We start from the raw sequence: 23,876 nt of genomic DNA on the forward strand, positions 1-23,876 counted from the left end.
GGGCATTTCATCGAACACCTCATGTTTATAGGAGGTGAGCTAGAGCACCACAAAGCTCTCCCATGGCAGGGGCGGGGGTATATATAGGCCTCTCTTTAGTCCCGGTTTGTAGCTAAAACCGGGAGTAAAGGACAATCTTTGGTCCCAGTTCCAGCCACCAACCGGGACAAAGGTTATGGGCCAGGAGCGAGGCACATTGGTTCCGGTTCGTGTCTGGAACCGGGACCAAAGGGGTCAGACGAATCGGGACCAATGGCCCCCGAGGCCCGGCCGGCGCCTTGGCCTTAGGAACCGGGACTGATGCCCCATTTGGTCCCAGTTCTTGAGTGAACCGGGATTAATGCCCATACCCAGGCCTCAATCAAAGCCTTGTTTTCTACTAGTGAGTGATACCCTAGCCAAGAGAGAAGGAAGGGTAAGTCGGTGTTGGCTGGAAGCAGAGCGTGTGATGTTACAATATGCATGTAAAGAATTGCTGGCGTGGATGGACCCCTGAGTTGGACATGTTGCATGTTTGGGTAAATAGAAATACTGGGGATCACTCTCTTAGGTATATAGGATGAGCTTACAAAGCTGATAATGAGTTTACACTGAATATGAAAATTATAAAAACGGTAAGAAACAAAGTTGTCATCGGAGAAAAAGGTTGGGTAACACCTTTTCCACTAACGTCACACATTACACATAAATCACTGATAGTTAATTGTGTCCAACTCATGTACTAGCAGAACTACCGCGGATATCTTGCACACAATGCAAAGTCTTCTTCCATACTATACTGCCTGCTAGTCATTCTTGCTCCACATGTTAACTGATAATTTCTTGCACTATCACCATTCACCTCCAATTTCTGAAATGATTGAGCAGCTTCCAATTGCAACTCCACTTGTCTCATGGTTGGTCGTTCATCACCTCTTATTTTTACACATGCTACCTCAAGTGAAGCAATTTCATCAATTTGGTCGCCACCATCGCTCAAAACTTGTTGATCTAATATCTCGAACAAATTACCTTCTGCAAATAAGATACCAAAATGTGCCACAAGACCATCACCTTCGGAAGCCATATATGTGAATGGCTTCTTTCTAGTCATTAACTCTATAAGCATAACACCAAAGCTATAAACATCACTTTTCTCTGTCAGGCGCCATGTGTGCATGTACATCGGATCTAGATATCCTAGTGTACCTTGCACATTTGTTGTTAGCCCCGATTAGTCTAATGGAATGTACCTTGAAGCTCCAAAGTCTGCTACCTTTGCTGTCAGAGTATCATCCAAAAGTATGTTAGCAGGTTTGATATCTCTGTGGATGATAGGTACTAAAGCTGTTGAGTGAAGATGGGCAATAGATTTGGCCGTTTTAGTTGCTATCCGAAGCCTATCATCCCAAGGTAATGATCTTGGTCCTTCAACATGAAGATGATCATAAAGAGTTCCATTGGATATGAACTCGTAGACCAACAATGGGACTTCTGTTTCAAGGCAGCAACCATATAGTTTTACTACACTCCTATGGTTGATTTGTGATGGGATGGCGACCTCATTAATAAAATCATCAATTTCCCTTTGAACAACCATCTTTGGTTTCTTGATGGCTACAACATGGATGTCTAACAAAATTCCTTTATAGACGGTACCATGCCCCCCACCACCAAGTTGACGATCTTTATCAAAGTTGTTTGTTGCCTTCTCCATCTCTTCCAAGGATATGATCATTCTCTCCGCAATATCAGCTCTTTGAGATACCAATTGTTGTAGCAGTTGTCCACGATTTTGCTCAAAATACTTTCGCTTCAACAATTGTGCCCTCTCATGCTTAAACTTGTAGGAAATAAAGTGTGCAATGATGACCCCAAGTACGATAGAAGTCACACTAGCAACTCCAAAAAGAATGCCGAAACCTGAAACATAAAAGTACTCACTATCATTCATTTTCTTTGGTATATGTTTAAATACAATGCGTAAATATTTCTAATAACTTTTTTTCATAGTGCCCTTGTTTTATTAGGTATTATAAATATACTCTCAATCAGAACTAGGGGTCAAGGTTAGTTGTGTTTTGGAAAGCATTTTGATAACTAAAATTGTAACTTTCTTGGTATTCAGGATGGTAATAGATACCACCGAATGAACTGTTCGGTTTATAAACATAATAATCTGATTATTTTGTAGTTTGGTCCACCAAATTAATGGCTTGATGTTTCGTTTTGCTTGAAATTGTTGACATATAATTTCATTTGACTAGTTCATAAGGACGGAGACAAGGGGTGGGAGTGGATTTTATGAAAATACTAGCCATTATAACTCTTCGTTCCTGATAAATTATTTATATTGTAACGCCCCTCATTAATCATATACAACACTAAATCACACAACTAAGCCCCCCTTAAGGTTGAAACAATTTTGAGTACTCCCTTGGCTCATAAATTCATGAGATTTTGGATATTAAGATGATCTACAATATATATCTTTGATTGCTAACTTTTGTAATCATATATTGCTAGAAAGTATGAATGTTATATCATGATATATTTTATGATAAATCTACCAAAACTACTTTGTCCTTACAAAAACTGAATATTTTTCAATATGTTACTCCGAGTTTTTTACTGTACTCTATCTCTGAAGTCATAGTGTGTTTACCAACAGAGGTAGCATGCAATAGCTATTTGTAAGAATTACATTTTTACATATTTTTTTGATAAATATAACAATAAGATTTTAACTGATGGAAAGGAGTAAATTTTCGGACGCGGTGTTTTGGCTCTCGGGTCATCTGCACCCGATGTGAACAATAAATTCGTTTAAAATAGTTTTAGAAAAATCTACATTCTTTGTGATGCTAGATGCTTATGTGCGTGAAGTCTGTGCCAAATTTCGTGGAGCTTAGACATTTCAGTAGCTCTTAGCAAAAAAACAAATTCTGAGGTTGTTAGAACAGGTGCACATGAGTCTAGGCACCGAAGTGAATAACCATAGGTTTTCAGATTAATATAGTTGAAGCTGAAAAGTTTTAAACGCGTGTCTCTTTTTTAAATGCGTGTTTCTTTTTTAATAACGCTATCTTTTTTAATAACACTTTATTAAGAAACTTCAATATGAATGAAGGAAAATATTGAAAGCATGTAAAAAATATGAGGAGCGATATGAGACTGGCGCGTTAAAGCCACTGCAGGACAAATTAAAGTTGTAGCATTTGTTGCTCACCTATAAAGTACTCCCTCCGTCCCATAATGTAAGACGTTTTTAGACACTACACTAGTGTCAAAAAACTTCTTACATTATGGGATGAATGGAGTGTTTGTCATTGCCAATGCCACCTGCAGACAAGAGAATAGAAAAGGTGAAACTCAGTAAATTACATGTACGCAGTAGTGATCGTATGTAATTGAGCTCTAAATATGGGTAATGACAATATTTACCGAACCTTTGCTTCCGCGTTTGACGTATGGGTTGCCGGAATAGCCGTAGTTGCAATGGCACGTATAGCCTCAGTTCCCAGGCTTGCAGTGGCTTTCCGTGCTCCTGCAGAGCTCGCGGGCTATCTTCTTGTCGCAGTGCGCACGCCAAGTTACGTTGAGTGACCGCAATGTTGAGCCATTACCCAAGTGCATGACCTCCCACCGTAGGACAGTGGGAACAACTTTAAAAGTTGGCGACGTCAATCCAAGTCGAGGAAGGCTAAAATCACATATTTGACCTTAGGCCGAAATCAAATCATAAATTGACCTGCTCATAAAATTTTTTCACTCTGCTGACCCTTTCGAGTGGCGTCCGACAGCTAGGCGCCGTACCCTACTGTGCAGCGCCCTTACATTAGGTGTCGCACCTCCTGCCAGCTTGGCAGCCCGAGGCCAGGCACGGCCCCACACGCAGCTGTGAAGCGCCTACGCTGTAGGTGATGAAGCCATGTACCTAGGGTAGGGTCATGGACTTGTCCAAGGTACCCTCCCCAAGGGCATCTCTAGAAGAAACTGTCTTTCAGTCGACCTGGAAGGATTCCACTCGACGGACTCGAAGACACTCGATCATGAAGACTCACTCGACCAACAGGAGATCTAGGGTCACTCTGCATCCAAACGGTCTGTTATTAAGTAGTCTTTATGGCCATGATATCACTCTATGTAAGACGTTACTAGTAACGCCAGATCTTTATGTACATTGAACCCTCCGCTACGTGGGCTGGCTGGGGTCCTGACGCTCTCTATATAAGCCACCCCCCTCCACAGGCAGAGAGGTTCGCACCCCTGTAACTCACACGCATATAATCCAGTCGACCGCCTCCGGGCACCGAGACGTAGGGCTGTTACTTCCTCCGAGAAGGGCTTGAACTCGTAAAACTCTTGCGTGTACAAGTACTCCATAGCTAGGATCTTGCCTCTCCTTAGTACCCCTCTACATTACTGTCAGACTTAGAACCACGACAGTTGGTGCCCACCGTGGGGCAGGTGTCTTAGCGACTTATTGGAGAAGTTGCAATTTTTTCAGATCTCCTTCATCATGGTTTCAGGCAGAGTTTTGGTTGAGGGCCGCGAGATCCGTCTCGGCGCGCTCACATTCGTCGCCGACGACTCTGTCTAGCTTCAGGAGGCTCTGCTCGACGTCGACGCGCTCCCAGTCCGCGGAGCGACGCACTTTCGCGCGTGCGTCCGTGGTGTCCTCCTGCGGCAACCGTCGACCCAGTATCGACCGGTTTTTGTGTCATCCTCCCTCCCAGCTTCCCGCCGGCGCAAGCGCTCCGGTCGGTCGAGGCTTCAGCAGTGGGTGAGGCACGCGGTGGCTCGCCAGTCGACCACCACCCAAGTCACGACAATCAAGCCCGACGAATCTCTCTACGACCTGTTCGACTGGCTCCGTAGAGACTGCATCCGAGTGCAACAGCAGTGATCCAGCGGCGGAGGTCCTAATGGTCAATGGACCACATGGTCCCCCCGGCTTTCCCGGTGCCGAGGGAGGCGACGGCGGAGGCGATCCGTTGCACGCCCACTAGGAATACCTCCCCGAGCCCCTCAATTCGCTGCAGAGGGAAGAACTTCGCCGCCGGAACATGGATGCGGTTCACACTCCTATCATTGGAGAAACCCCTGAGGCTCGCGCCTTAGAGGACACGTGCTTGGCCAACCTGGCTGAGCGCACTCGAGTGGAGAATCTTCAGCGAGCACTCGACGAGCGTGTGCGGCAACGGGTCCCGGACTCTAGTCGACGTCAGCTCTTTCCACCTCCGACTCAGGTATATCAAACTCCGATTCAGAATTTAGCAGCTGCAGCCCGTATAGCAGAATCAATTCAGCCTTCCCAGTCAGAGGCTGGCAGAGGCTTGATGCAGATCAGAGATTAGCTCCGGGCAGCAGGGGATCAAAATTCAGTTGTATCACAGTCGCGGAACAAGATTCACAGCAAATCCGTGGCTGCGAATACGGTCCAGTCGGCTCATAGCCCCAGATCGCCCCCGAGGCGTGAAGGGCGTGGAGACCGGCACGATCAGTACAAGAACCGTGAGCAGTATGATCACCGATTCGATCGCGATGATCGACGTCGAGTTCCCACCCCTCCCCCTAGGGGTGGATCCTACGTACCTCGACAGGAGGATGATAGACGCCAGCACAGTGGCGGGCGAAGAATTTCAGTCGACCCCAGGGAACCAGGCTTTGATGCGAGATCCATCATCGTTCAAGGTCTGGTCGACCGGAACAGAGCTCACAGAGAGGGTCACGACAGAGATGTACCCACCAGCAGCCGAGTGCATGTCTCCGGACTAGAGTGTTTCAGCAGAGCCATAAAAGCTGCAGTGATTCCTCCCAACTTCAGGTTGGCGACTAGAGTCAGTAAGTTCAACGGTGAGTCTAAGCCCAATACTTGGCTTGAGGACTACCGAGTGGCTGTCCAGACCGGCGGCAGAAAGGACGAGGTGGCCATGAAACGTCTGCCTCTTATGTTGGAAGGATCAGCCAGGGCATGGCTGAATCAGTTGACACCCAGCAACATTTACACGTGGGAAGACCTCTCCCGAGTGTTTGTGAGAACGTTGAAAGGAACATGCAAGCGACCAGCAGGACTGACAGAGCTGCTATCTTGTGTGCAGAAGTCGAATGAGACTTTGAGAGATTACATCCAGGGATGGATCACATTGCATCACACAGTAGAGAATGTATCTGATCACCAGGCAGTCTGTGCCTTCAAGGAAGGCGTTAAGTACAGAGAGCTAAGCCTGAAATTCGGTCAAACCGGAGACATGTCTCTGAGTCGAATGATGGAGATAGCCACCAAATATGCCAATGGTGAGGAAGAGGATCGGCTCCGGAGCGGCAAGCACAAGTCAGTCGCCCAGGAAACCGGAGGAGGGAACTCCAATCGGAAGCAAAAGCGGAAAGCCGAGCCAGCTGCTCCTGGAGAAACCTTGGCCGTGACTCAAGGAAAGTTCAAAGGAAAGCCCAAAGGGCCTTGGAACCCCAAGAAAGTGAAGGATAAAGAAGGAAATGATTTGATGGATTTGACGTGTCACATCCACACGAAGAAAGATGAAGAGGGTAATTTCATTTACCCGAAGCATATCACTCGACAGTGTCGACTTCTGATACAGCAGTTCCAGGGGAAACAGTCCAAGGATAAGGAAAAGGAGTCAGACAAAGTTGAGGACAAGGGGGATAGCGACGAGGAATACCCTCAGGTCAATTCCACTCCGGTGATTTTTGCTGACGTTGAGAGAAAAAGTTGACTGAAAGTTATATAACGAGAGGTGAATATGGTTGCTCCGGCGACACCCAATTATCTGAAGTGGTCTCAGACGACCATCACATTCGACCAGTCTAATTGTTGGAAATATGCCCTAGAGGCAATAATAAATTAGTTATTATTATATTTCCTTGTTCATGATAATAGTTTATTATCCATGCTATAATTGTATTGATAGGAAACTCAGATACATGTGTGGATACATAGACAACACCATGTCCCTAGTGAGCCTCTAGTTGACTAGCTCGTTGTGATCAACAGATAGTCATGGTTTCCTGGCTATGGACATTGGATGTCGTTGATAACGGGATCACATCATTAGGAGAATGATGTGATGGACAAGACCCAATCCTAAGCCTAGCACAAAGATCGTGTAGTTCGTATGCTAAAGCTTTTCTAATGTCAAGTATCTTTTCCTTAGACCATGAGATTGTGCTACTCCCGGATACCGTAGGAATGCTTTGGGTGTACCAAACGTCACAACGTAACTGGGTGACTATAAAGGTGCATTACAGGTATCTCCGAAAGTGTCTGTTGGGTTGGCACGAATCAAGACTGGGATTTGTCACTCCGTGTAAGCGGAGAGGTATCTCTGGGCCCACTCGGTAGGACATCATCATAATGAGCACAATGTGACCAAGGGGTTGATCACGGGATGATGTGTTGCGGAACGAGTAAAGAGACTTGCCGGTAACGAGATTGAACAAGGTATCGGTATACCGACGATCGAATCTCGGGCAAGTACAATACCGCTAGACAAAGGGAATTGTATATGGGATCGATTGAGTCCTTGACATCGTGGTTCATCCGATGAGATCATCGTAGAACATGTGGGAGCCAACATGGGTATCAAGATCCCGCTGTTGGTTATTGACCGGAGAACGTCTCGATCATGTCTACAAGTCTCCCGAACCCGTAGGGTCTACACACTTAAGGTTCGATGACGCTAGGGTTATAAAGGAAGTTTGTATGTGGTTACCGAATGTTGTTCGGAGTCCCGGATGAGATCCGGGACGTCACGAGGAGTTCCGGAATGGTCCGGAGGTAAAGATTTATATATGGAAAGTTGTTGTTCGGGTTCCGGAAAAAGTTCGGGTTTTTTTGGTATTGTACCGGGAAGCTTCCAGAAGGTTCCGGAGGATTCCGGAGGGGTTCGGAGGTCCGGAAATTGTTCCATCACGTCCAATACAGTAGCATGGGCTGTAGGGGGGGTGCCCTAGCCTTAATGGGCCAGGGGCATCAGCCCCCCCAAGGCCCATGCGCATGGGAAGGGGAAAACCATAAAGGGGGAGGCCTCCACTTGACTTGGGAGGCACTCCTCCCCCCTTGGCCGCACCCCTTGGGGCGGGAAACCCTAAAGGGGGCGCAGCCCCCTTCCCCCCTATATATACTTGAGGTTTTGGGCTGCCAACACATGAGTTCTCTCCCTCTTGGTGCAGCCCTACCTCTCTCCCTACTCCTCCTCTCCCATGGTGCTTGGCGAAGCCCTGCGGGATTGCCACGCTCCTCCACCACCACCACGCCGTTGTGCTGCTGCTGGATGGAGTCTTCCTCAACCTCTCCCTCTCTCCTTGCTGGATCAAGGCGTGGGAGACGTCACCGGGCTGTACGTGTGTTGAACGCGGAGGTGCCGTCCGTTCGGCACTAGGATCTCCGGTGATCTGAATCACGACGAGTACGACTCCTTCAACCCCGTTCTCTTAAACGCTTCCGCTTAGCGATCTACAAGGGTATGTAGATGCACTCTCCTTCCCCTCGTTTCTGGTCTCTCCATAGATAGATCTTGGTGATACGTAGGAATTTTTTTGAATTTCTGCTACGTTCCCCAACAGTGGCATCATGAGCTAGGTCTATTGCGTAGATTCTTTGCACGAGTAGAACACAAAGTAGTTGTGGGCGTTGATGTTGTTCAATATGCTTACCGTTACTAGTCTAATCTTGTTTCGACGGTATTGTGGGATGAAGCGGCCCAGACCGACCTTACACGTACTCTTACGTGAGACAGGTTCCACCGACTGACATGCACTTGGTGCATAAGGTGGCTAGCGGGTGCCAGTCACTCCCACTTTAGTCGAAACGGATTCGATGAAAAGGGTCCTTATGAAGGGTAAATAGCAATTGGCATATCACGTTGTGGATTTGCGTAGGTAAGAAACGTTCTTGCTAGAAACCCATAGCAGCCACGTAAAACATGCAAACAACAATTAGAGGACATCTAACTTGTTTTTGCAGGGTATGCTTTGTGATGTGATCTGGCCAAGAAGAATGTGATGAATGATATGTGATGTATGAGATTGATCATGTTCTTGTAATAGGATTCACGACTTGCATGTCGATGAGTATGACAACCGGCAGGAGCCATAGGAGTTGTCTTTATTTATTGTATGACCTGCGTGTCATTGAAGAACGCCATGTAAACTACTTTACTTTATTGCTAAACGCGTTAGTCATAGAAGTAGAAGTAGTCGTTGGCGTGACAACTTCATGAAGACACGATGATGGAGATCATGATGATGGAGATCATGGTGTTATGCCGGTGACAAAATGATCATGGAGCCCCGAAGATGAAGATCAAAGGAGCTATATGATATTGGCCATATCATGTCACTACTCTATTTGATTGCATGGGATGTTTATCATGTTTATGCATCTTGTTTGCTTAGAACGACGGTAGTAAATAAGATGATCCCTTACAACAATTTCAAGAAGTGTTCTCCCCTAACTGTGCACCGTTGCTACAGTTCGTCGCTTCTAAGCACGACGTGATGATCGGGTGCGATGGATTCTTACGTTCACATACAACGGGTGTAAGACAGTTTTACACAGCGAAAACACTTAGGGTTAACTTGACGAGCCTAGCATGTACATACATGGCCTCGGAACACGGAGACCAAAAGGTCGAGCATGAGTCATATAGTAGATATGATCAACATGAAAATGTTCACCGATGATAACTAGTCCGTCTCACGTGATGATAGGACACGGCCTAGTTGACTCGGATCATGTAATCACTTAGATGACCAGAGGGATGTCTATCTGAGTGGGAGTTCATAAGATGAACTTAATTATCCTGAACATAGTCAAAAGACCTTTTGCAAATTATGTCGTAGCTCGCGCTTTAGTTCCACTGTTTAGATATGTTCCTAGAGAAAATATAGTTTGAAAGTTGATAGTAGCAATTATGCGAACAGTAGAAATCTTATGTCCTTAATGCGCCGCTCAGTGTGCTGAACCCCAAACGTCGTTTGTGGATGTTGCGAACATCGGACATACACGTCTTGATAACTACGTGATAGTTCAGTTAAACGGTTTGAGTTGAGGCACGAAAGACGTTTTCAAAATGTCGCGGAACATATGAGATGTTTCGAGGGCTGAAATTTCAGACTCGTGGCCACGTCAAGAGGTATAAGACCTCCGACGATTTTCTTAGCCAGCAAACTCAGGGAGAAAAGCTCAATCGTTGAGCTTGTGCTCAGATTGTCTGAGTGCAACAATCACTTGAATCAAGTGGGAGTTAATCTTCCAGATGAGATAGTGATGTTTCCCCAAAGTCATTGCCACCAAGCTGCTAGAGCTTCGTGATGAACTATAACATATCAAGGATAGAGATGATGATCCTTGAGGTATTCGCGTTGTTTGACATTGCGAAAGTAGAAATCAAGAAGGAGCATCAATTGTTGATGGTTGGTGAAACCACTAGTTTCAAGAAGGGCAAAGGCAAGAAGGGATACTTCATGAAACGGCAAATCAGCTGCTGCTCTAGTGAAGAAACCCAAGGTTGAACCCAAATCCGAGACTAAGTGCTTCTGTAATGAGAGGAACGGACACTGAAGCGGAACCACCCTAGATACTTGGTAGATGAGAAGGCTGGCAAGGTCGATAGAAGTATATTGGATATACATTATGTTAATGTGTAATTTACTAGTACTCCTAGTAGCATCAGGGTATAAGATACCGGTTCGGTTGCTAAGTGTTAGTAACTCAAAATAAAGAGCTACGGAATAAACGGAGACTAGCTAAAGGTGAGCTGACGATATGTGTTGGAAGTGTTTCCATGTTTGATGTGATCAAACATCGCACGCTCCCTCTACCATCAAGATTAGTATTAAACCTGAATAATTGTCATTTGGTGCTTGCGTTGAGCATAGACATGATTGGATTATGTCTATCGCAATACGGTTATTCATTTAAGGAGAATAATGGTTACTCTATTTATTTGAATAAAACCTTCAATGGTCTTGCACCTAAAGGAATGGTTTATTGAATCTCGATCGTAGTGATACACATTTTCATGCCAAAAGATATAAGATAGTAATGATAGTACCACTTACTTGTGGCACTGCCATGTAAGTCATAATGGTATAAAACGCATGAAGAAGCTCCATGTTGATGGATCTTTGGACTCACTCGTTTTTGAAAAGTTTGAGACATGCGAACCATGTCTATTGGTGTATATGCATGAAGAAACTCCATGCAGATGGATCGTTTGGACTCACTTGATTTTGAATCACTTGAGATATGCAAATCATACCACATGGGCAAGATGACTGAAAAGCCTCGTTTTCAGTAAGATGGAAAAAGATAGCAACTTGTTGGAAGTAACACATTTTGATGTGTGCAGTCCAATGAGTGCTGAGGCATGCAGTGAATATCATTATGTTCTTACTTCATAGATGATTCGAGTAGATGTTGAGAATATTTACTTGATGAAACACAAGTCTGAATTATTGAATGGTTCAAGTAATTTTAGAGTGAAGTAGAAGATCATTGTGACAAGAGGATAAAATGTCTATGATATGATCATAGAGATGAATATCTGAGTTACGAGTTTTGTCACACAATTAAGACATTGTGGAAATTGTTTCGCAATTAATACCGCCTGGAACACCATAGTGTGATGGTGTGTCCGAACATCATAGTTGCACCCTATTGGATATGGTGCGTACCATGATGTCTCTTATCGAATTACCACTATTGTTCATGGGTTAGGCATTAGAGACAACCACATTCACTTTAAATAGGGCACCACGTAATTCCGATGAGATGACACCGTATGAATTATGGTTTAGAGAAACCTAATTTGTCGTTTCTTAAAAGTTTGGGGCTACAATGCTTATGTGAAAAAGTTTCAGGCTGATAAGCTAGAACCCAAAGCGGATAAATGCATCTTCATAGGACACCCAAAACAGTTGGGTATACCTCCTGTCTCAGATCCGAAAGCAATAAAGGATTGTTTCTAGAATCGGGTCCTTTCTCGAGGAAAAGTTTCTCTCGAAAGAATTGAGTGGGAGGATGGTGGAGACTTGATGAGGTTATTAAACCGTCTCTTCAACTAGTGTGTGGCAGGGCACAGGAAGTTGTTCCTGTGTCACCTACACCAATTGAAGTGGAAGCTTATGATATTGATCATGAGACTTCAGATCAAGTCACTCACAAACCTCGTAGGATGACAAGGATGTGTACTACTTCAGAGTGGTACGTAATCCTGTCTTGGAAGTCATGTTGCTAGACAACAATGAACCTACGAGCTATGGAGAAGCGATGGTGGGCCTGGATTCCGATAAATGGCTCAAGGCCATAAAATCCGAGAGAGGATCCATGTATGAAAACGAAGTGTAGACTTTGGAAGAACTACTTGATGGTCGTAAGGCTATTAGGTACAGATGGGTTTTAAAAGGAAGACGGACGATGATGGTAAATGTCACCATTAAGAAAGCTCGACTTGTCGTTAAGATGTTTTCTGACAAGTTCAAGGAGTTGACTACGGTGAGACTTTCTCACTCGTAGCGATGCTAAGAGTCTGTTGGAATTATATTAGCGATTACTGCATTATTTATGAAATCTTGCAGATAGGATGTCAAAACATTGTTTCCTCGATGATTTTCTTGAGGAAAGGTTGTATGTGATACAACCGGAAGGTTTTGTCAATCCCGAAAGATGCTAATAAGTATGCGAAGCTCCAGCTATCCTTTTAAGGACTGGAGTAAGCATCTCGGAGTTGGAATATACGCTTTGATGAGATGATCAAAGATTTTGGGTCTATACCAAGTTTATGAGAAACTTGTATTTCCAAAGAAGTGAGTGGGAGCACTATAGAATTTCTGATGAGTGTATGTTGTTGACATATTGATGATCAGAAATGATGTAGAATATCTGGAAAGCATATAGGGTTATTTGAAAGATGTTTTTCAATAGAAAACCTGGATTAAGCTACTTGAACATTGAGCATCAAGATCTATAAGGATAGATCAAAATGCTTAATAATACTTTCAAATGAGCACATACCTTGACATGATCTTGAAGGTGTTCAAGATGGACCAGTCAAAGAAGGAGTTCTTGCCTGAGTTGTAAGGTACGAAGTTAAGACTTAAAGATCGACCACGGCAGAATAGAGAGAAAGGACGAAGGTCGTCCCCTATGCTTAAGACGTAGGATCTTCAGTATGCTATGCTGTGTACCGCACCTGAAGTGTGCCTTGCCATGAGTCAGTCAAGGGGTACAAGAGTGATCCATGAATGGATCACAGTACAGCGGTCAAAGTTATCCTTAGTAACTAGTGGACTAAGGAATTTTCTCGGTTATGGAGGTGATAAAGAGTTCGACGTAAAGAGTTACGACGATGCAAGCTTAACACCTATCCGGATAGCTCTGAGTAGAGATACCGGATACGTATAATGGAGCAACAATTTAGAATAGCTCCAAGTAGAACAGTTATTTCGAATAGCTCCAAATAGAACGTGGTAGCTGCATCTAGGAGATGACATAGAGATTTGTAAAGCACACACGGATCTGAAAGGTCCAGACCCGTTGACTATAACCTCTCTCACAAGCAACATGATCAAACCCAGAACTCATTGAGTGCTAATCACATAGTGATGTGAACTAGATTATTGACTCTAGTAAACTTTTTGGATGTTGGTTACATGGCAATGTGACCTGTGAGTGTTAATCACATGGCGATGTGAACTAGATTATTGACTCTAGTGCAAGTGGGAGACTGTTGGAAATATGCCCTAGAGGCAATAATAAATTAGTTATTATTATATTTCCTTGTTCATGATAATTGTTTATTATCCATGCTATAATTGTATTGATAGGAAACTCAGATACATGTGTGGATACATAGACAACACCATGTCCCTAGTGAGCCTCTAGTTGACTAGCTCATTGTGATCAACAGATAGTCATGGTTTCCTGGCTATGGACATTGGATGTCGTTGATAATGGGATCACATCATTACGAGAATGATGTGATGGACAAGACCCAATCCTAAGCCTAGCACAAAGATCGTGTAGTTCGTATGCTAAAGCTTTTCTAATGTCAAGTATCTTTTCCTTAGACCATGAGATTGTGCAACTCCCGGATACCGTAGGAATGCTTTGGGTGTACCAAACGTCACAACGTAATTGGGTGACTATAAAGGTGCATTACAGGTATCTCCGAAAGTGTCTGTTGGGTTGGCACGAATCAAGACTGGGATTTGTCACTCCGTGTAAGCGGAGAGGTATCTCTGGGCCCACTCGGTAGGACATCATCATAATGTGCACAATGTGACCAAGGGGTTGATCACGGGATGATGTGTTGCGGAACGAGTAAAGATACTTGTCGGTAACGAGATTGAACAAGGTATCGGTATACCGACGATCGAATCTCGGGCAAGTACAATACCGCTAGACAAAGGGAATTGTATACGGGATCGATTGAGTCCTTGACATCGTGGTTCATCCGATGAGACCATCGTGGAACATGTGGTGGCCAACATGGGTATCCAGATCCCGCTGTTGGTTATTGACCGGAGAACGTCTCGGTCATGTCTACAAGTCTCCCGAACCCGTAGGTCTACACACTTAAGGTTCGATGACGCTAGGGTTATAAAGGAAGTTTGTATGTGGTTACTGAATGTTGTTCGGATGAGATCCCGGACGTCACGAGGAGTTCCGGAATGGTCCGGAGTTAAAGATTTATATATGGAAAGTTGTTGTTCGGGTTCCGGAAAAAGTTCGGGTTTTTTCGGTATTGTACCGGGAAGCTTCCAGAAGGTTCCGGAGGATTCCGGAGGGGTCCGGAGGTCCGGAAATTGTTCCACCACGTCCAATACAGTAGCATGGGCTGTAGGGGGGCGCCCTAGCCTTAATGGGCCAGGGGCACCAGCCCCCCCAAGGCCCATGCGCATGGGAAGGGGAAAACCCTAAAGGGGGAGGCCTCCACTTGACATGGGAGGCACTCCTCCCCCCTTGGCCGCACCCCTTGGGGTGGGAAACCCTAAAGGGGGCGCAGCCCCCTTCCCCCCTATATATACTTGAGGTTTTGTGCTGCCAACACATGAGTTCTCTCCCTCTTGGTGCAGCCCTACCTCTCTCCCTACTCCTCCTCTCCCATGGTGCTTGGCGAAGCCCTGCGGGATTGCCACACTCCTCCACCACCACCACGCCGTTGTGCTGCTGTTGGATGGAGTCTTCCTCAACCTCTCCCTCTCTCCTTGCTGGATCAAGGCGTGGGAGACGTCACCGGGCTGTACGTGTGTTGAACGCGGAGGTGCCGTCCGTTCGGCACTAGGATCTCCGGTGATCTGCATCACGACGAGTACGACTCCTTCAACCCCGTTCTCTTGAACGCTTCCGCTTAGCGATCTACAAGGGTATGTAGATGCACTCTCCTTCCCCTCGTTGCTGGTCTCTCCATAGATAGATCTTGGTGATACGTAGGAAATTTTTTGAATTTCTGCTACGTTCCCCAACACTAATCACCCGACGCACATAGCCACCCCTGGGAGGCAAGCCTGGTGGTCGACCCAGTCATCGAGGGCACTCGACTGACTAAAGTGTTGATGGATGGCGGCAGTAGTTTGAATATACTGTACGCTGAGACGCTGAAAGGGATGGGCATTCCGACGTCCAGACTCAGCACAAGCAACATGAGTTTCTATGGAGTCATTCCTGGCAAGAAGGCCGCTTCACTCGGCCAGATTGCTCTCGATGTGGTTTTTGGTGATTCCAAGAAGTTTCGCAAAGAAAAGTTGACATTTGAGGTTGTAGATTTCCAGAGTGCCTACCATGCTATTTTGGGCAGGCCGGCTTATGCACGTTTTATGGCTCGACCATGTTACGTGTACCTCAAATTGAAGATGCCTGGCCCTAAAGGCGTGATCACTGTTACTGGTAATCGCAAGAAGGCAGAAGAGTGCTTCCAGAAAGGCTCCAAGATCGCCGATGCTCAAATGGTGGCAGAAGAGTGGCAGGAACACCAGAAAAATGCAGACCCGAGTGATTTGTTGCGAGCCAAGAAGCCCGCTACGGAATCAGCATTTCAGTCGTCCGGTGAGACAAAACCAGTTCACATCCACCCGACCGACCCCAACGCTGCTCCGACTAATATCTCCACAACACTCGACCCAAAATAGGAAGAAGCGCTCATCCAGTTCCTCCGTGAGAACTGGGACATCTTTGCATGGAAACCTTCTGACATGCTAGGTGTACCCAGGGGGCTGGCTGAGCACCATCTGCGAGTCGATTCAAAGGCAAAACCTGTCAAGGAACATCTGCAACGGTCCACCGTCCAGAAAAGGAAGGCTATTGGCGAAGAGGTGGCTCGGCTCTTAGCAGCAGAGTTTATCCGAGAGATTTACCACTCCGAGTAGCTCGCCAATGTTGTCATGGTCCCCAAGAAGGACAAGTCACTTCGCATGTGCATTGACTTTAAACATATCAATCGGGCCTGCCCGAAAGATCATTTTCCTCTTCCCCGCATCGACCAAATAGTCGACTCGACTGCGGGATGTGAGCGACTGTCTTTCTTAGACGCTTATTCCGGGTACCATCAGATCCGTTTGTATGGACCCGATGAGATCAAAATAGCTTTCATCAGCCCATTCGGGTCCTTCTGTTATGTCACCATGCCATTCGGCCTCAAAAATGCCGGAGCCACGTTCATGAGGATGATTCAGAAGTGTTTGCTCACTCAAATCAGTCGGAATGTGGAAGCATACATGGATGACATTGTGGTCAAGTCACGGAAAGGTTCTTACCTGCTGACTGACCTCGCTGAAACATTTGCCAACCTCAGGAGGTATGATATCAAGCTTAATCCATCCAAGTGCACATTCGGAGTCCCTGGCGGAAAGTTACTCGGTTTCTCGTTTCCGAACGAGGAATCGACGCAAACCCAGAGAAAGTGGGCACTATACTCCGAATGAAACGACCTGTGCGTGTGCACGATGTTTAGAAGCTTACTGGTTGCTTGGCCGCCTTATGTCGATTCATCTCTCGTCTCGGTGAGAAGGCATTACCTCATTACCGACTGCTGAAGAAGTCAGACAAGTTCGAGTGGACTTCTGAAGCTGATGCAGCGTTTGTAGAGTTAAAAACCCTGCTTTCCACCCAACTGGTGCTTGTTGCCCCGGTCAGCAAAGAGCCTTTGCTGCTTTACATTGCAGCCATAGGACAAGTCTTCAGTACAGTACTTACGGTCGAGCAGGAAGAAGAAGGGAAAACCTTCAAAGTTCAGCGCCCAGTATATTATATTTCTGAAGTCCTGACCCCATCAAAGCAAAGATACCCTCATTATCAGAAGCCTGTATATGGGATTTATATGACCACGAAGAAAGTTGCTCACTATTTCTCTGACCATACCATCACAGTCATCAGTGACGCCCCATTATCAGAGATTCTGCACAACAGAGATGCAACTGGTGGAGTGGCAAAATGGGCGATTGAACTCCTTCCCTTGGTTATTAGATTTGAGGCAAAGAAAGCTATCAAGTCCCAAGCAATAGCAGATTTCCTCGCCGAGTGGACTGAACAGCAATTGCCGACTCAAGTTCACTCGGAGCACTGGACCATGTTCTTCGATGGCTCTAAAATGCTGAATGGTTCCGGTGCTGGGGTAGTGTTGGTTTCCCTCCGAGGAGATAAGCTCAGATATGTACTCCAGATTCACTTTGACTCCTCCAACAACGAAGCAAAATACGAAGCACTTTTGTATGGGTTGCGTATGGCCATTTCACTCGGCGTCCGTCGCCTCATGGTCTACGGTGACTCGGGTTTGGTGGTTAACCAAGTGATGAAGGAGTGGGACGTCAGAAGCCCAGCTATGACTGATTACTACAAAGCAGTAAGAAAGATGGAGAAGAAATTCGAGGGGTTAGAGCTTCATCATGTAGCCCGACTGAAAAATCAAGCAGCTGATGACTTGGCGAAGATAGGTTCCAAAAGAGAAGCCATTCCCAGTGGCGTGTTTTTGGAACATGTGCACGTGCCGTTGGTTCAAGAGGATCCTTTCACCGAAGAAGCCCCGCAGCCAAAACGTGCCACAGATCCGATTGAAGTTGAGGTCCCAGCTGTGGTCGACTTAATCATGGAAGTTCTGGTTATCACTCCCGACTGGACAGTGCCTTACATCGTGTATATCCTAAGGAAAGAGCTCCCAGAGAATGAAGAAGAGGCTAGGCAGATCGTCCGTCGATCCAAGGCCTTTACTGTCATGAAGGGACAGTTGTAGAGAGAAAGTGTGACTGGAGTCAGCCAGAAATGCATAACGCCAGAAGAGGGTCGAATGATTCTCAAGGACATCCACTCGGGGACCTGTGGCCATCATGCGTCCTCTCGGACCATCGTGGCTAAAGCATACCGAGCGGGTTTTTACTGGCCCAGAGCAAATGAAATGGCGAAAGAGATAGTCGACAAGTGTGAAGGATGTCAGTTCTACTCCAATATGTCACACAAGCCCACCTCAACCTTGAAGACCATTCCAATCGTCTGGTCTTTCGCTGTTTGGGGGTTAGATATGGTTGGACCACTGAGAACTGGTAGGAGCGGATTCACCCATGTACTGGTGGTAGTCGAAAAGTTCACCAAGTGGATCAAAGCCAATCCCATTAAAAATCTTGATGCTGGCACTGCCATCAGCTTCATCAGAGAATTGATATTCAGATATGGAGTTCTACATAGCATCATCACTGATAATGGGTCAAACTTTGATTCCAATCAATTCAAAGCCTTCTGCGCTTCTCAAGGCACACGAGTCGACTACGCTTCAGTCGCCCACCCCCAGTCGAACGGACAAGGAGAAAGAGGAAACGGCCTAATTCTCAAAGGACTGAAACCCCGGTTTATGCGTGGCCTCAAGCACGCAGCAGGAGCGTGGGTCGACGAACTTCCATCAGTTCTGTGGGGATTGAGGACTACTCCAAAGCGGTCGACTGGGAGAACTCCGTTCTTTCTGGTCTACGAAGCTGAAGCGGTTCTGCCAAGTGACTTGCTTCATAATGCACCGCGAGTCAAGCTCTACTCTGAAGTCGAAGCAGAACTAGCCCGGCAGGACGCAGTCAACCTTCTGGAAGAAGAAAGAGAGATGGCCATGATCCGATCGACCATCTATCAGCAAGACTTACGCCAGTTCTATGCCAGAAATGTGACGAGCCGAGCCTTCCAAGAAGGAGACTTGGTCCTTCGAGTGGACCAACAGAAGCCACACAAACTCGCCCCTACTTGGGAAGGCCCCTTCATCGTCACCAAAGTTCTCCACAACGGAGCGTACCGTCTTTACAACGTCGATCGCCAGATTGACGAGCCGCGAGCCTGGAATGCGGATCTGCTCCACCCCTTTTACACTTAAATACTCACTCAGATGAGGTGTAATAAAAGTACTCCTGTAGTTTATCTATCAAAGGCAAAAGTGTTATAATTTTCCCATTTATTGTTGTCACTTTTGCTTGTGTAAGAAATCCCCCAATGGGTGGCTTAGCTGCGAATCCGTTTCGCCTAAGTTTGTAAAAAAAATCCTTACCGAGTGGTGAGCCAGCCTCCCACTCGGGGGCTTAGCTGCGAATCCGTTTCGCCTAAGTTTAAAAAAAATCCTTACCCAGTGGTGAGCCAGCCTCCCACTCGGGGGCTTAGCTGCGAATACGTTTCGCCTAAGTTTAAACAAAATCATACCGAGTGGTGAGCTAGCCTCCCACTCGGGGGCTTAGCTGCAGTCCAAGTACTCGCCTAAGTTTAACAAAAATCCTACCGAGTGGTGAGCCAGCCTCCCACTCGGAGGCTTAGCTGCAGTCCAAGTACTTGCCTAAGTATCTGAAAATCCTACCGTGTGGAGAGCAAACCTCCCACTCGGGGGCTCAGCTGCAGCCTAGTGCTCGCCTAAGTACTTAATATAATGTGCATTCTGCAAGGATGACGCGGTGCAGGTCGACTGCCACCTTCTCCTTCGGAGCTACACCACAAATACGGAAATCCTACCGAGTGGAGAGAAATCCTCCCACTCGGGGGCTTAGCTGCAGTCCAGTACTTGCCTAAGTATTTAAAAATCCTACCGAGTGGAGAGCAGACCTCCCACTCGGAGGCTTAGCTGCAGTCTAGTACTCGCCTAAGTATTTAAAAATCCTACCGAGTGGAGAGCAGACCTCCCACTCGGAGGCTTAGCTGCAGCCCAGTACTCGCCTAAGTATTTAAAAATCCTACTAAGTGGAGAGCAGACCTCTCACTCGGAGGCTTAGCTGCAGTCCAGTAGTTGCCTAAGTATTTAAAAATCCTACCGAGTGGAGAGCAGACCTCCCACTCGGAGGCTTAGCTGCAGTCCAGTACTCGCCTAAGTATTTAAAAATCCTACCGAGTGGAGAGCAGACCTCCCACTCGGAGGCTTAGTTGCAGTCCAGTACTTGCCTAAGTATTTAAAAATCCTACCGAGTGGAGAGCAGACCTCCCACTCGGAGGCTTAGCTGCAGTCCAGTACTTGCCTAAGTATTTCAAAGTCCTACTGAGTGGAGAGCAGACCTCTCACTCGGAGGCTTAGCTGCAGTCCAGTACTCGCCTAAGTATTTAAAAATCCTACCGAGTGGAGAGCAGACCTCCCACTCGGAGGCTTAGTTGCAGTCCAGTACTCGCCTAAGTATTTAAAAATCCTACCGAGTGGAGAGCAGACCTCCCACTCGGAGGCTTTGTTGCAGTCCAGTACTCGCCTAAGTATTTAAAAATCCTACCGAATGGAGAGCTAACCTCCCACTCGGAGGCTTAGCTGCAGCCCAGTACTCGCCTAAGTTTGAAATTGATTTCGATTCACAAGTACGACGAGGTGCAGGTTGACATCCACCCTCACCTTCCGAGCTTCGCCACAAATACAATGTGCACTCCGCAAGGACGACGAGGTGCAGGTCGACTGATACCTTGTCCTTCTGAGCTTCGCCACAAGTACAATGTGCACTATGTCCCGACCCGCAAGGATGCAGGTCGACTGCAACCTGTACTCCAACCTGCAATAGTACGTCACCAATACTAAAATATATACCGAGTGAAGGTCAGTGTTCACTCGAAAGCAGATGCAAACATATTCAATGGCAAAACCAAGTTCGGATAGCATCCTACGGATCCAGAAGTGCTCAGGCATCGAGCCTATTAAAGTCTATCGGTTGCAAAAACCACTCGGCATTCCGAGGCAAATTGAAGGCATCAAGCATAGAAGTTTTTTACTCCTCCTGCGGAGGACTAGAAGGAACAACAAACTCGTCCAGGTCGATTCCATCTGCGATCCGAGTGGCAGCAGCAACGAAGGTCTCCATGAAAGATCGGAAGTCATGCTTCTTGGTATTGGCCACCTTGAGAGACGCCAACTTGTCCTCTCGCGCGTCCCTGCAGTGAACACGGACTAGAGATAGAGCAACGTCGGCACCACACCTGGCAGAAGGCTTCTTCCATTCTTGCACTCGACTTGGAACTTCGTTCAGTCGAGTCATTAGAGACTCGAGGTCATTCTGAAGTGTTTCTCCTGGCGAGAGTGCTGTGTCGATGCGCGATGTTGCAACCTTTAGTCTCGCAAGATAGTCGACCACAGCAGCAACGCGAGACTCGAGACGGAGCACGTTCATGGCGGCTTCATCCTTCACAGGAGAGTTGATGGGATCCAAGCCAGTCTCCACTCGACTAGTCTCCTCTTCAAAGTTTTGGCAGAATTCTATGGATACGATCCAAGGATAAGCTAACGTTCCTACAATAAGTCAGTGATTACCAGTCGGATATAAGGGGTTACCTTCGAGCATGAGGAATAACTTCTTCGCTAGCCCTCCTAGATAATCCTCTAAGTCATTCTTCTTTCCCACCAGTTCGCTAGCCTTATCACTCAGGGCTATCTTGTCATTCTTCAGTCGGCTGACCTCCTTGTTGGCCGCGTCGAGAGCAGCTTTCAGATTGGTATTCTCCTCTTCCAGTTTGCTGATTGAAGCCAACTTTTCTTCTGCGAGTTCCGTCTAGTCCGAAGCCGCTTTCTGCGCCTCGGCGACGTCAAGGTGCTTCTTCTTCAGAGCACCCCTTAGTTTATCTGCAAAATGATAGTCAGATCAGACTCAGGAATGGACAAAATATAAGGGCAGTCGTCAAGGTTCTCACCAAACATACCTTTTGCCTCCTCCTTCGCCTTCGTGAAGTTCTCCTGGACAAGCTTCAGATCAAGTTCGAGCTGGATATGCTTGTTCTCCAACTCAGTATAACGAGCCACAAGCTCGTAAGATTCCTGCGAAAGATCAGTCGACAGACATCGAAGACAGGTCACTTCCAAGTGACTAAGAGAAAAATCGTAGCATTTCTAAGACTACAGCCGAATCAAAATATTCAACTGTAGTCTCGGGGACTACACCCAGTGGGTGCACTCAGCATGCCCCCACTGGTTCTACCGGCTCGGATAGATCAATCGACCGAAAGTAGCTAACTACCAACAGTTAGACACAGTTTCAAAAAAAAGCGAAGTATTCTTCAGACCATAGCCGACTACCAGCAGTCGACCACGTTCTCGGGGACTACACCCAGTGGGTGCACTCAGCGTGCCCCCACTGGTTCCATGATTCCATTCGACCAGATCGAGTGAAGAAAGTAAAAGTAAAAAAAGTTCAAGACATAAAGACTGCAGTCGACTGCCAGCAGTCCACCGTAGTCTCGGGGACTACACCCAGTGAGTGCACTCAGCGTGCCCCCACTAATCAAGACATTCCAATCGACACAACCACTAGGTGTATGACAAATATTAAGATTTTCAGAAAGAAAAATTGTCAGGTATCATATCCTAACAGAACAGGCGGTGGTCAACTAACCTGGACATTGCTCTGAAGAGTTGAACTTGCATCATAAGCTTCTTAGGTGGCGTCTCGGATCGCCTTCACCTGCTCCATCATGACCCCCGCCTGGCGTATGGCTTCCTTGACAGCACCTTCTTGGTCCTCTGGGACGTGGTGTGTGGAGAAGAGGGAAGGTGGATCAGAACTCGATGACGCAGGGCGGGCACTCATCAACGGCACCGCAAAGGACACGGTAGCCCGAGCGACGTTGCCCCCCTCCGAAACCAATGTCTCAGGTGCTCACGCAACTTGAGCAGTCTTGCCAGCAGACGTTTTCCTGTTCCTCCTTTGCCTCAGTGGCTCCTCATCGTCATCGTCAGGGAGATCAATGATAATGCTAGGTGGAGCTACAGAAAAGGTTCGAAGTTAAAAATGAAGATCCGATCGACCGAAAGTGAAACTGCACAGATCATACCAGGATTGGAAGTGGCAGCATCCTCCATTTCTTGATCTTCATGCCTGGCTGAGGTCTCAGAAGTAGCAGCACTGCGATTTCAGAAATCAGTCGGTCAGTGATTGGGTCGACCAAGAATATATCCATGTTGAAAGAGAAAAGATGAGTTATGCCATTACCCAGAAACAGTCGGAATCTCCATCCTCATCTTTGGTAGGGCCTTTGCCGGTTTTTTCGGTACGGCTCGGGGTTGCTTCGACGCTTTCTCAGTCGGCGCTGGAGAAGTCGTCCGAGGGCGTTTGGTCGATTGCCCAGCAGGCACGGCTACCTTGCCACACTCGACTGCAGGATCATGGGCGAGCTTGGACCGTCTTTCAGTATGAGGAGGCTCAACTACCACCTCCTCTTCCTCCTCCTCTCCCTCATTAGAGCCAGCATCTTCTTCACCCTCATCGCCGTCCGACTCCCACTCCTCCTGGCTTTCACCTCCATTTCCTTCTTCTTCTTTGGTCCGTTCTTGCGCCCCGTTGGGCATCGAGTACATCTCGGTAGTGATCTGGAAGACAACAAACAAGATAAAGGTCAGTCGACCGAATTGCAGCAAAGCAGAATGAAGAAAACAGATTCACAGTCAGCGAAATGTGGTCAGACC

At 46.7% G+C, this 23,876-nt stretch overlaps 1 pseudogene; it reads right to left on the minus strand.

The window, feature by feature from the left end:
• Window positions 1-730: 730 nt before the first annotated feature.
• LOC123138857 (wall-associated receptor kinase 3-like) lies at window positions 731-1,933 on the minus strand (annotated as a pseudogene).
• Window positions 1,934-23,876: the final 21,943 nt, after the last annotated feature.

The sequence above is a fragment of the Triticum aestivum genome, chromosome 6B (assembly GCF_018294505.1).
Source record: "Triticum aestivum cultivar Chinese Spring chromosome 6B, IWGSC CS RefSeq v2.1, whole genome shotgun sequence".
Taxonomy (NCBI): Eukaryota; Viridiplantae; Streptophyta; class Magnoliopsida; order Poales; family Poaceae; genus Triticum; species Triticum aestivum.